The sequence below is a fragment of the Gigantopelta aegis genome, chromosome 3, assembly GCF_016097555.1.
Source record: "Gigantopelta aegis isolate Gae_Host chromosome 3, Gae_host_genome, whole genome shotgun sequence".
Taxonomy (NCBI): Eukaryota; Metazoa; Mollusca; class Gastropoda; order Neomphalida; family Peltospiridae; genus Gigantopelta; species Gigantopelta aegis.
Genome location: NC_054701.1, coordinates 6,675,661 through 6,690,392, shown reverse-complemented (window position 1 = coordinate 6,690,392; position 14,732 = coordinate 6,675,661).

Genomic DNA, 14,732 nt, shown 5'->3' with positions numbered 1-14,732 from the left:
CATCACACCTGAGATTAGTTTCAAAGAGAATAATATATAGTTTCCTTTGGCATGTGAATTTATATACATGTAGTAACAATATGGTAATATTTTAAATTGCCCCCATAAACTACATTATGGAGCAAATAATCAGTTCCCTCAGTTATTTTTATGTCGAGGTCTACAACCTAATAAAACATAAGTGTTACCTCATCGAACAAACATGCAAATGTTTTAATAATAGGGTTTAACCTGGTATATTTAGTAATAAAACAAAAAAACTTACCAGAGTAAATAATGGTTAATATATATATATGTATAATATTGGTGTTGTTTTATATCTAGTCACAATGGATATTGCAGATATTTTCTTGTTCAGTCTTGTGCTGTATTGGAATTGTTATTGCAGTTCAATTTAAGTAATATCTACAAAACTAATTTTTAATAGTATACAGCTGGAGAAAGGAGGCAAATATGGCTGTTAATAAAGTGATTTATATCGGTATGCCTTCTACTAGACTACACATATTTAACCTAAGTTGCTTTTAACCCGGGTTAAATTACCTCATGTAGATGCACTTATGTAGCATATTCAAAGAAAATATATGAATGAGATAGTTAAATGCTATATTCTCCATGTCAAACTGTTTTCAAAATGGAAAACAAATATCAGATATGGCAGTTGACCATTCATTTTATTGCAGGTAATTTCTAAAGCAGATTACACATCCAAACATCCAAACACACACACACACACACACACACACACACACACACACACACACACACACACACACACACAAACTGTAGAATACCATGAAACTACATATCTATGTAAAAAGGTAAGTCCTCTAACTTGAACAAGTAAAATTTACAAATGTACCACAACCACCAAATTACATTGATCCACAATAGAATAGATTTTTATGTATTTTTAGATTTATGTATATGTATGTGTAGTGTTTTCCCCATGCTTGTTTTAGCACGGTGCAGCACCATGCCTCAATAGTCTAGCACCATCTTGCCTTAATCAGCACCATGCTGCCCTGAGATTAAATAAGCCTTTTTCACTAATTAATTCTAAAATTGCCTTTATAAAACGCCAAAAAAGGTATTATTAATTAATAAAATATGCCTTTTACATCTTTTGCCATTCATTTATTAAAGCAAGCACATAAATTAAATTGATGTTTATTTCAATTAATTTTTGTGTATTTTTAATGAAAAAAAGTACCCCGAAAATGGTGAAAATGCCCCAAAAGTGGTCTACCATGCCTTGACAAATTTCTAGGGAAATCACTAATGTGTGTGTGTGTATATATATATATATATATATGTGTGTGTATGTATGTATGTATGTATGTATGTATGTATGTATGTATGTATGTATGTATGTATGTATGTATATATACATGAGTATATATATATATATAGTATGTATGTATATGTATACATATACATATATAGATAAATACATGTATATACACACACACACACACTGATTTCCCTAGAAATTTGGCATATATATATATTTATATACGTATATATATATATATATATATATATATATATATACTGAAACGGGCACACACACATTATTTACCCTCTGCACGAAAGTAAATACTAAACACACGGGGGGGGGGGGGGGGATGAACGACCTATATTTTCTTACTGCAGGCCTGCTACAGACACATTTGCCCCAAAAAAAATTAAGTTTAAGCAAGAATTTAGGCCTATGTTATAATTATTATATGTGTGTAATTTAGCAGTATAAACTTTTATTTTAAAATAAAAAAATAAAAAAATAAGATGTAGTAGCTGTGGTATGGCACAATAAATACAAGTATTGACAATATCCAAGCAAGTAAGATTAAATGAAAAATAAAGACCACACAAATGTAATGATAAAGGAATATACTCTTTATTCAAAAACTGGATGCATCGTTTTGTTGGGGGGGGGGGGGGGGGGGGGGGGGTCATGGAAGACGATGGAATTGTGTATTTTATTTACAGTATAATGTGGGATTTTTATCACTGCACATGCTTTAACCATTTTGTTTGCTAAATTAATCTCTGTTGGTGTCAACATTAAAGTCAACGTAGTCACATTCTGTGAGGGAAGCCATGGAATTCCATCAGGTTTGTCGTTTTAATGACCCTACCCACAAGCGGCGCCTAGTCTCTTCTTTCGGAAATTTGTCAACGATATTTTTTTTAACATCATGTTATGGTTTATGCAGCCAACTGCGCAACATGTGTTAGGCATCGTGACCGTTAACTGTTGTAAATGATCGACCAAAGTTGCCTCATTTCACTATCAAACCATACGTAACTAAGGAGAAGCTTCACCGCGTTACGTGATAAACAATGGCGGCCAGGGGTCGAAGTACCCGTATGTTCGGTTCCGAGAATTGCAAATCTTAAACGGAATTTACAATTTTCCGAGTTGTCAAATAAAATGCTAACTTTTGTGGTCAAATAATATATTTATTTATTTATTTATTAATATACATACATTGTTTTTCTGCTTAATTGATCATTTGAACCATTAAGGCACAACAAAGTATGTTACACTACGACAAAATGTAAACACACGTTTCCGAACATTGTTGGCCGCCATTTTGTTTTTATCGTTCGGCTCGGTTCGGTTTTATTCGGTTGGGTAAATTCCTTGGATGCCTTCGATTGAGTGCTCGCCTGTAAATCGATGCAACAGTTCATGCAAGCACTTTATATAAATTAATCAATTACACTTCAACACTTCATCTTTTCACCAAACATTGAAGACGGGGGTACCGAATTCTTAAAGGTAAATATGACTTTTTTTAAGCTATGTATACTAGAGTATATAAAGTACAGTTCCTTTAGGATAAGGGGAAATGGCCCAAACTTTATCTACATTCTTTCCTCTTTTATATATATATATATTTGTTTACATTACAAATTCCACTCATTTTAATTACAAATTCCACTCAACCTTTTTATTTTCACTTGCAAATAAAGTTTATTAGAAATTAGCGAGAAAAATTAGGCTGAGTTACATCCCCTAATCACGTTCCAGTTCGGGCGCATTCCGCTAACAGCTAGCATGGCTGATGACCACAGTTGTTTGTGAATCTTCAGCTGAGATTTATGCATGCCAGCCCCTGGCATCCTAAGTGTCCCCACCTATGCTTTAAAAATAAAGAATGGTACAAGTCGACATTAAGTTGATGAAATTACGTTATGTTATAATTGACCATGTGTTAAATATAGGAGATGAATCTAGCGAGCTGTCATCCATCCTGATTGTTTTGGTTTTCTTGCATGGAACTTTTGGATTTTTGTTCAAAGCTGCAATCTCGCCTCACATTAATTATCATAATTTCATTTAAAAGTACAAACACACTTACAGTTTTAATTAATTGTGTGTGACAGTAACACAGTTGTAACAGTTAGATAATAGAAACATATGTTTATAGTGAACACATTTTTTCATACTATGGAATTTACTACAAGTTATTTATTTCTGAGCCGCTTGTTTTCTAAATTACATGTACACATGTACACACAACAATAGTATATTTTTGTTATTTCCAAAACACTAATTTTTATTTTTACGTCAAACCAAATTGTTTTCATTACTAGTCAATTTTTACAATTTAGCTAAATTTCCACACCCTATGCTAATTCCGCACTCTACTCTTATTGGTTTTTAAAAAGATTTCCACACCCTATGCTAATTCCGCACCCTACTTTTAACTGATTTTAGAAAATTTTCCAGACCCTATGCTTATTCAGCCCCTGAACCATGTAAAACACATACACATGTACATGTAAAACACGTACACATGTACATATAAAACACGTACACATGTACACATAAAACAAATACACATGTACATGTAAAACACATCCACATGTACACATAAAACACATCCACATGTACATGTAAAACACATACACATGTACACATAAAACACATACACATGTACATGTGAAACACATACACAGGTACACGTAAAACGCATACACATGTACATGTAAAACACATACATAGGTACACGTAAAACACATACACATGTACACATAAAACACATACTCATGTACACGTAAAACACATACGCATGTACACGTAAAACACATACGCATGTACACGTAAAACACATACACATGTACATTCACACACATAAACATGTACACGTAAAACACATACACATGTACATGTAAAACACATACACATGTACACATAAAACACATACACATGTACACGTAAAACACATACGCATGTACACGTAAAACACATACACATGTACACGTAAAACACATACGCATGTACAATACATATACACGCATGTACATGTAAAACACATACACATGTACATGTAAAACACATACATAGGTACACGTAAAACACATACACATGTACATGTAAAACACATACACATGACATGTAAAACACATACACATGTACATGTAAAACACATATATAGGTACACGTAAAACACATACACATGTACATGTAAAACACATACACATGTACATGTAAAACACATACACATGCACACGTAAAACACATACGCATGTACATGTAAAACACATACACATGTACATTAACACACATAAACATGTACACGTAAAACACATACACATGTACACATAAAACACATACACATGTACATGTAAAACACATACACATGTACACGTAAAACACATACGTATGTACAATACATATACACGCATGTACATGTAAAACACATACACATGTGCATGTAAAACACATACATAGGTACACGTAAAACACATACACATGTACATGTGAAACACATACATAGGTACACGTAAAACACATACACATGTATATGTAAAACACATACATAGGTACACGTAAAACACATACACATATACATGTAAAACACATACATATGTACATGTAAAACACATACACGTGTACACGTAAAACACATACACATGTACATATAAAACACATACGCATGTACAATACATATACACGCATGTACATGTAAAACACATACACATGTACATGTAAAACACATACACATGTACATGTAAAACACATACATAGGTAGATGTAAAACACATACACATGTACATGTAAAACACTTACATAGGTACACGTAAAACACATACACATGTACATGTAAAACATACACATGCACACGTAAAATACATACGCACGTACATGTAAAACACATACGCATGTACATGTAAAACACATACACATGTACATTAACACACATAAACATGTACACGTAAAACACATACACATGTACACATAAAACACATACACATGTACATGTAAAACACATACACATGTACATGCAAAACACATACACATGCACACGTAAAACACATACACATGTACATGTAAAACACACACACATGTACACGTAAAACACATACGTATGTACAACACATATACACGCATGTACATGTAAAACACATACACATGTGCATGTAAAACACATACATAGGTACACGTAAAACACATACACATGCACATGTGAAACACATACACAGGTACATGTGAAACACATACATGTACACGTAAAACACATACACATGTACATGTGAAACACATACACAGGTACATGTAAAACACATACACATGCACACGTAAAACACATACACATGTACATGTAAAACACATACGCATGTACATGTAAAACACATACGCATGTACATGTAAAACACATACGCATGTACATGTAAAACACATACACATGTACATTAACACACATAAACATGTACACGTAAAACACATACACATGTACACATAAAACACATACACATGTACATGTACATGTAAAACACATACACATGTACATGTAAAACACATACACATGTACATGTAAAACACACACACATGTACACGTAAAACACATACGTATGTACAATACATATACACGCATGTACATGTAAAACACATACACATGTGCATGTAAAACACATACATAGGTACACGTAAAACACATACACATGTACATGTGAAACACATACATAGGTACACGTAAAACACATACACATGTACATGTAAAACACATACATAGGTACACATAAAACACATACACATGTACATGTAAAACACATACACATGTACATGTAAAACACATACACATCTACATGTGAAACACATATATAGGTACACGTAAAACACATACACATGTACATGTAAAACACATACACATGTACATATAAAACATATACACATGTACATGTAAAACACATACACATGTACACATAAAACACATACACATGTACATGTAAAACACATACACATGTACATGTAAAACACATACACATGTACAACACATAATTATACATGCATGTACATGTAAAACACATACATACGTGCACATAAAAAACATACATGTCTTCCTGTCCCGGAATTGGCCACTGGCGAAGTCAGAGGCTACATCCGGGATAGGCGTGCCTAAACCTTCAGTGGATATGGGCACGATAATAGAGTTCCCATCCATGCCATACACATGTATATGTATTAGACCAGTTTAAGACTCCAACTTGAACACCAGACCACTGCATGAGCTCAGACATCACTGACACAACAAAGAAGCATTAAAGCATTGTTTCTGATATGCGATACCTGCATGCGATACCTGCATTACATATATATTAAGGCTACAATGATGTTTAAAAGTTGAACACAAAGATATACCATACATGTACGGTACTTACAAAAGGATGTGTTCCAGCATATTGGTTAAACTAGAGTCTGCCAAAAAAATAAAACATTTGAATCCCTCAGTTTGTATTAGGAATATCCACATGTCTAAAAGTATAAACTGCATAAAAACCTCTCCTGGGGGCAATTTCACAAAACATTGTAAGTTTATGTCTGCGACAGTTTACCCATACATTTTCAGAGTTTGGCATGCTATTTCATGAAGGAATACATCATTAAGAAAATGGATCGTTATAAGGATAAAATGAAATATCTGTATTTCCAACTGTACATAGTAATATGAATTGTGGTCGAGTCGTTGATTTACGTTTATTTGCAAAACTGGCTTACAATGTTTTGTGCAATTTGGTCTGAACCGCAAAAAAACATGCTGTATGTCTTGAGTGTTGAGTTGGGATCAGTTTGCCTTGACGTGAGTTAGATACAATATATATTATTATATATATATAATATATATATATATATATATAATATATATATATAGTCAGGGCTGCATGGTCAGGGAGCTTAGGTGTAATCGAGAAGATAGAGTTCATTTGAAGGTAGATTACTTCTTTATATATCATTACAGACACACACAAAGAAGTATTATATATATATATATATATATATATATATATATATGGATCGTTATAAGGACACACATATATATATATATATATATATACAAACATACATACACACATAATACATCTACATACATTTACCAACTATGTTTGTAATAGTCAACCTCGACATACATACAATATAGATAGTACATCAATACATACTAGCCAGTGCCAGGTCTGCCACTGTTTCATGCACGTAAGCGGGATCGTCGCGTAGATTGTAGGCCCCATGCATATGGTTGAGTTAAAGAGCTTCCTTTTTATGGAAGCTTCAATAGCTCAGAGCGTATCGTGGTTAGCCTTGCAATTTGCGGGCGAATCGGTGCCACAGGTTCGAGTCCCAGCAACGGCATGGGACACTTTGTGAGGCCAGAAAGGATTTAATTATCCCCTGCGCCAGTGCGTTAATATCTATGTATGTAATAGTCAACCTCGACATACATACAATATATAGATATTCATACATCAATACATACTAGCCAGTGCCAGGTCTGCCCACTGTTTCATGCACGTAAGCGGGATCGACCGCGTAGATTGTAGGCCCCATGCATATGGTTGAGTTAAAGAGCTTCCTTTTTATGGAAGCTTCAATAGCTCAGAGCGTATCGTGGTTAGCCTTGCAATTTGCGGGCGAATCGGTGCCACAGGTTCGAGTCCCAGCAACGGCATGGGACACTTTGTGAGGCCAGAAAGGATTTAATTATCCCCTGCGCCAGTGCGTTAATATCTATGTATGTAATAGTCAACCTCGACATACATACAATATATAGATATTCATACATCAATACATACTAGCCAGTGCCAGGTCTGCCCACTGTTTCATGCACGTAAGCGGGATCGACCGCGTAGATTGTAGGGCCCCATGCATATGGTTGAGTTAAAGAGCTTCCTTTTTATGGAAGCTTCAATAGCTCAGAGCGTATCGTGGTTAGCCTTGCAATTTGCGGGCGAATCGGTGCCACAGGTTCGAGTCCCAGCAACGGCATTTAATATCTATGTATGTAATAGTCAACCTCGACATACATACAATATATAGATATTCATACATCAATACATACTAGCCAGTGCCAGGTCTGCCCACTGTTTCATGCACGTAAGCGGGATCGACCGCGTAGATTGTAGGCCCCATGCATATGGTTGAGTTAAAGAGCTTCCTTTTTATGGAAGCTTCAATAGCTCAGAGCGTATCGTGGTTAGCCTTGCAATTTGCGGGCGAATCGGTGCCACAGGTTCGAGTCCCAGCAACGGCATGGGACACTTTGTGAGGCCAGAAAGGATTTAATTATCCCCTGCGCCAGTGCGTTAATATCTATGTATGTACAATATGTGTGTACCTCGACATACAATATATATACATACTAGCCAGTGCCAGGTCTGCCCACTGTTTCATGCATAAGCGGGATCGACCGCGTAGATTGTAGGCCCCATGCATATGGTTGATGTATAGTCAGAGCGTATCGTGGTTAGCCTTGCAATTTGCGGGCGAATCGGTGCCACAGGTTCGAGTCCCAGCAACGGCCCACTTTGTTATGCCAGTGCGTAATAATGTATGTAATAGACCTCGACATACATACAATATATAGATATTCATACATCAATATACTTGTGCCAGGTCTGCCCACTGTTTCATGCACGTAAGCGGGATATATGGTTGAGTTAAAGAGCTTCCTTTTTATGGAAGCTTCAATAGCTCAGAGCGTATCGTGGTTAGCCTTGCAATTTGCGGGCGAATCGGTGCCACAGGTTCGAGTCCCAGCAACGGCATGGGACACTTTGTGAGGCCAGAAAGGATTTAATTATCCCCTGCGCCAGTGCGTTAATATCTATGTATGTAATAGTCAACCTCGACATACATACAATATATAGATATTCATACATCAATACATACATACATATATATACACACACACACAAAGGAAGTATTCTAAAAATAAATGAGCCCAGACTATATCTTTTAAAGATTTTCATTTACATCACTGAGTAAGCTGTCAACACTGTGAGAAATATAAGCACAGCACTTGCAATAACAGGGCTTCCGGTGCTGATGTTTGGTTCGTACTTGTCATAGCGCCGCATTGGCATCATGGGGTGGCATATCGGAGATGTAAGTCCATATAGGAAACTCTCAAGAATGTAGTTCAGCTTCTTTGGGCAGCGCTGCAACATCGGTGCATCCATGATACAGACAACAGTTCCACGGGGAATTCTGAAATGTTTTATCACAGAATCAGTGAACAAAAAGTTCAAGTTTATTTTATTTAACGACATCACTAGAGCATATTTGGTAATTCTGACACACAGTCATCAGAGGAAATCTGCAGCATTTTTCCTAATGTAGCAACGGATATTTAATATGTACTTTCTCACAGACAAGAAAGCACATTATTATTGTGACATACCACGGCTTTTGACCAGTTATGGTGCACTGGTTGGAATTATATAAACCCCCCCCCCCCCCCAAAAAAAAAAAACAGTGAACAAGTGATTGAATGTGTCTGTCTCTGTCTGTGTGTGTGTGTGTGTGTGTGTGTGTGTGTGTCTGTCTGTGTGTACGTGTGTGTGTGTCTGTCTGTGTGTGTGTATGTGTGTCTGCGTGTGTATTTGTGTAATGTGTGTACATGTGTGTGTGTGTCTGTGTCTGTGTGTGTCTGTGTGTCTGTGTGTCTGCATGTGTGTGTGCATGTGTGTAATGTGTGTACATGTGTGTGTGTGTGTGTGTCTGTCTGTATGTCTGTATGTGTGTGTGTGTGTCTGTATGTGTGTCTGCATGTGTGTGTGCGTGTGTGTAATGTGTGTACATGTGTGTGTGTGTGTGAGTCTGTGTGTGTGTGGTTTTTCAAGGTTAGTGGGTGGCTTTTTCACGATATGCTGTACAACATTCAGGGTACAGAGCATTTAATCACCATTATACCTATTAGTTGTAGAAACTTAGTGTTCAACCTATCCACAAAGTGGGCTAACACACAATTATAATACACGATGACCCACATTTGAAATGTAGTTTATTTCAAGAATTGCTATATTGCTTCAATTCGCTCAATGTCGTGTTGCAATCTGTGGGAGTTACTGTGGAATTTTCATTAGCCCCCAAATTAACTCGTCACAAATTAGGAACGATATTAATGTCTAATAACATGGAATGCAAAATATTTAACTACTGTGTTGTTTCATTTTTAATCCGTCATGCGAATGATATATGTACTTCGTACTGTACAACGCTCATGAAGAACGGCTATAGATCCAAAACGCCATGGAATCTTAAAAGTGATTGATTGGTCAACAGTAATGACCCACTCACGATCGTCCAATGAAATCTGAGGTAACACATTTAAGCTTTTCATTTTGTTCTGGAATTCAGAATGCAGACAGACTAGCAAAACTGGGTGCAGCTAAAGAACAGGAGGATAACTGGGTAACATATGAAGAGATGAAAACTCATATTAAATCTGTCCACAGATCTCCCAAACAAACTGATAATTATCTCAAACTAATTTGACATGAACAGGTGATCATTTTCCGACTAAGAACTGGAAACAACAAGCTGACCCAGCATATGCATAGGCCTAAACATGTTCCGGCTAGTACCCTCTTCAATGTGCTCCTGGGAGAAGCAGAACTGACGACCGAACATGTGATCCTAGACTGCAAAAAAAATCTACAGCAGCTGAGGGACACTACTTGGACAAAGAAAGAAATGTTTTATTTAACGCCGCACTCAACACATTTTATTTACGGTTATATGGCGTCAGACATATGGTTAAGGACCACACAGATTTTGAGAGGAAACCCGCTGTCGCCACTACATGGGCTACTCTTTCCGATTAGCAGCAAGGGATCTTTTATTTGCACTTCCCACAGGCAGGATAGCACAAACCATGGCCTTTTTTGAACCAGTTATGGATCACTGGTCGGTGCAAGTGGTTTACACCTACCCATTGAGCCTTGCGGAGCACTCACTCAGGGTTTGGAGTCTGTATCTGGATTAAAAATCCCATGCCTCGACTGGGATCCGAACCCAGTACCTACCAGCCTGTAGACCGATGGCCTAACCACTATGCCACCGAGGCCGGTCTACCTGGACAACTACAACACTCCAGAAGAAGACTGATCTACAAAGGACAGTATCATTCATGTTCAAAGCTGTAGTCGTCAAGAGAACGGAAATAATAATAATAATAATATATATATGTTACCGGCATGTCATGTCCAAGATCTCTTCTTTGGTTGCATTTCGTCTGCTTTCCTTTACCTTCGCGCCTATGGCCTGGCTATTGGCCTTACCTTCCTTCTGCACCTTCGTTACGCAGCTATCCATTCGCGCCAGGTCTTTCTTCAGGCATACGTTGTTTTCAGCAAGATCTGAAATCGGCCAAACAGTCATCAGGCGCAGTCTGACATAGGGTGAGGGTACTTACTGTAGACAGGCAGAATACTGAAGTACCCCGAACAAATCTGTGTCAATATATTTTTCAGTGGATGCATGCAACATGCAAGTCGGTTTGGTGTTTCTGGTAAGGAGCACTTTTACTGTGCTTCAATGCATGAAAAGTAGGATGCATAGACTAGATATGCATCCCCCCCCCCCACCCTTCACATTTTACCGCCTACTTTCACGTTTTGTCACCCCGCATTACTTTTCCCACTCCATACATGTATATGTACTATATTATACAATTATGTATTTGTTGACTTTTCAAATCTTTAAATATCATCCTGGGACTTGAATTATTCGACCAATACAAAAAAAAAATTCAAAATGAATGATGTTTAACGACACCCCAGCACGAAAAATACATCGGCTATTAGGTGTCAAACTATGGTAATGGAAACAAACAAGGTGATGATCAACATCAACTGAAAAATTCAAGATATAAATAAAAACAGTGTAAAGAACTTTGCAAAAATACAAATACAAATATCACAGATAAGATATTGACTTTTACTCTAAACTTCAATTTGTGCTGTATTGGCCATTCTCAAAGAGAATGTTACACCCCTGCACCACGGTGAGGTTACAGCACGCGCAGGGGTATTCGACCAATACATAATCAACATAAAAAATATCTGTTAAAAAAACAATATAATAGCGGCGTGTATGAAACCGCAATACTAATGGAAACTCATTGGCCATTCCAGGCTTCAAAAGCTTACCATTACATAATTTAACCAGTATTTTGAACATTCTCTGTTAAGTCCCACACCAGTGTTGATTTGTTTGTTTGATATACACGACAAAAGTTATATTTCCTTTTTCTTTTTTATTATTGTATTGATAATCTCTGGCTGAAGCCACTTATTGCCGCAAATTGCGACTAGAACAGTGATTTTGACTTGCTATGTCCACCGACAGTTATTTGATATTTCATCCTCAATTGCAGATTTATTAAGTCATATATGACTATAATATATGTTATAACATTGATATTTAAATCATAATGAAATTATCGTGGGTGCAAAATAATATTTACACCGCATTTTATAAAAACGAAACTACTTTTATCAGCTAGTGCAGGCTTCCAATTTGGCAAATTAGAGGGCAAGGGCATTCGGCCAATGGAGATTTGTTTAGGGCATTACGACCGGAGATTGTCGACGACAAAAATAAAATAAATATATTTTAATTACTCAAATAAAATATAATGTTTATTGTGTATCAAGCAGACAAATGGATAGTCTACAGGAAGCATTTTGTTCAGTATCGTGTCGCGAATCGCTGCGTGGGTCATTCTCCATTAAGTGCAATTTTTTAAGTCATAAAGAGATGAATTTTTGGGTTATATCAAATCGAAAAACGATTTCTATGTGTGAATTTAAAATATATAGACAATCTGAACTTGTGACAATTAATGTTTAAATGATTGACCCGAACTAGAAAAAAAAAATGTTTTTAAGACATATAACTGAGGACATTTTGTCAGTGGTGTTACACACAATAAAATGCATCTGGGATTAGCGCAAAATGTTAAGATTTAAAAAGAAAATGGCATTTGCTAATGTTGAAGTTTTTACCAAAAAATTAGCAAAATATATGTCACATTTGACTGCTTAATATATGCAAATAAACCTCTGAAAAGACCAAATTATTTAGATTTACAATTTTGGCATGTCTTTTTTATCATATTTTGTATAATTCTTTAATATTAAAATTGTGTGCAACGCCTTATTGTATTCTTAGAGCATATCAATTAGATATAACACCCCTGTTTTCTTGATGAAATAAATGGTTAAATAATTGAGTATAAAGAAAGTAGTGGTTACACCACTGACATCGTACTTTTGTCTGTTGCTCAGGGTTACACCACTGACATCGTACTTTTGTCTGTTGCTCAGGGTTACACCACTGACATCGTACTTTTGTCTGTTGCTCAGGGTTACACCACTGACATCGTACTTTTGTCTGTTGCTCAGGGTTACACCACTGGCATCGTACTTTTGTCTGTTGCTCAGGGTAACACCACTGACATCGTACTTTTGTCTGTTGCTCAGGGTTACACCACTGACATCGTACTTTTGTCTGTTGCTCAGGGTTACACCACTGACATCGTACTTTTGTCTGTTGCTCAGGGTAACACCACTGACATCGTACTTTTGTCTGTTGCTCAGGGTTACACCACTGACATAGTGCAGATTTTGTTTTGATTTTTTTTAATAGTTTAAACATTGCAGTGATAAAATAAACTAACCTATCATTGTAAACATAATAATAATAATAATAATAATAAACCGTCAAATATTATTGCTACAGTTTAAATTATAAAATTGGAAGAACTTTTCTTTTCTTTTTTTTTACAAACACGAAATTAATTCCACAATCTTGAAAAAGAAAAAAAGAATTGTAAGTTAATTTAAAAATCAAACTCTAAATGTCTGTCCTGAATTGAATTTGTAAGGATTAATTGATCATGATTTTCCAAGTTGACACTGAGTCTCGTCTTGTACAGATATAACTGTTTGGCATTTGGCAGCGTTATGACTGCAACAATAGCTTAAGTAATACAAAGAGTGGCATGATCCAAAACCATACAAATAGTAATGGAAAGTAACACATTTGAATTTATTATTTAAAAAAAAAAAATAATAATAATAATAAATATACACACACATAATTAAAATAATAATAATAATACATATATACACACATAATTAAAATAATAATAATAATACATATATACACACATAATTAAAATAATAATAATAATACATATACACACACATAATTAAAATAATAATAATAATACATATACACACACATAATTAAAATAATAATAATAATACATATATACACACATAATTAAAATAATAATAATAATACATATATACACACATAATTAAAATAATAATAATAATACATATACACACACATAATTAAAATAATAATAATAATACATATATACACACATAATTAAAATAATAATAATAATACATATATACACACATAACTA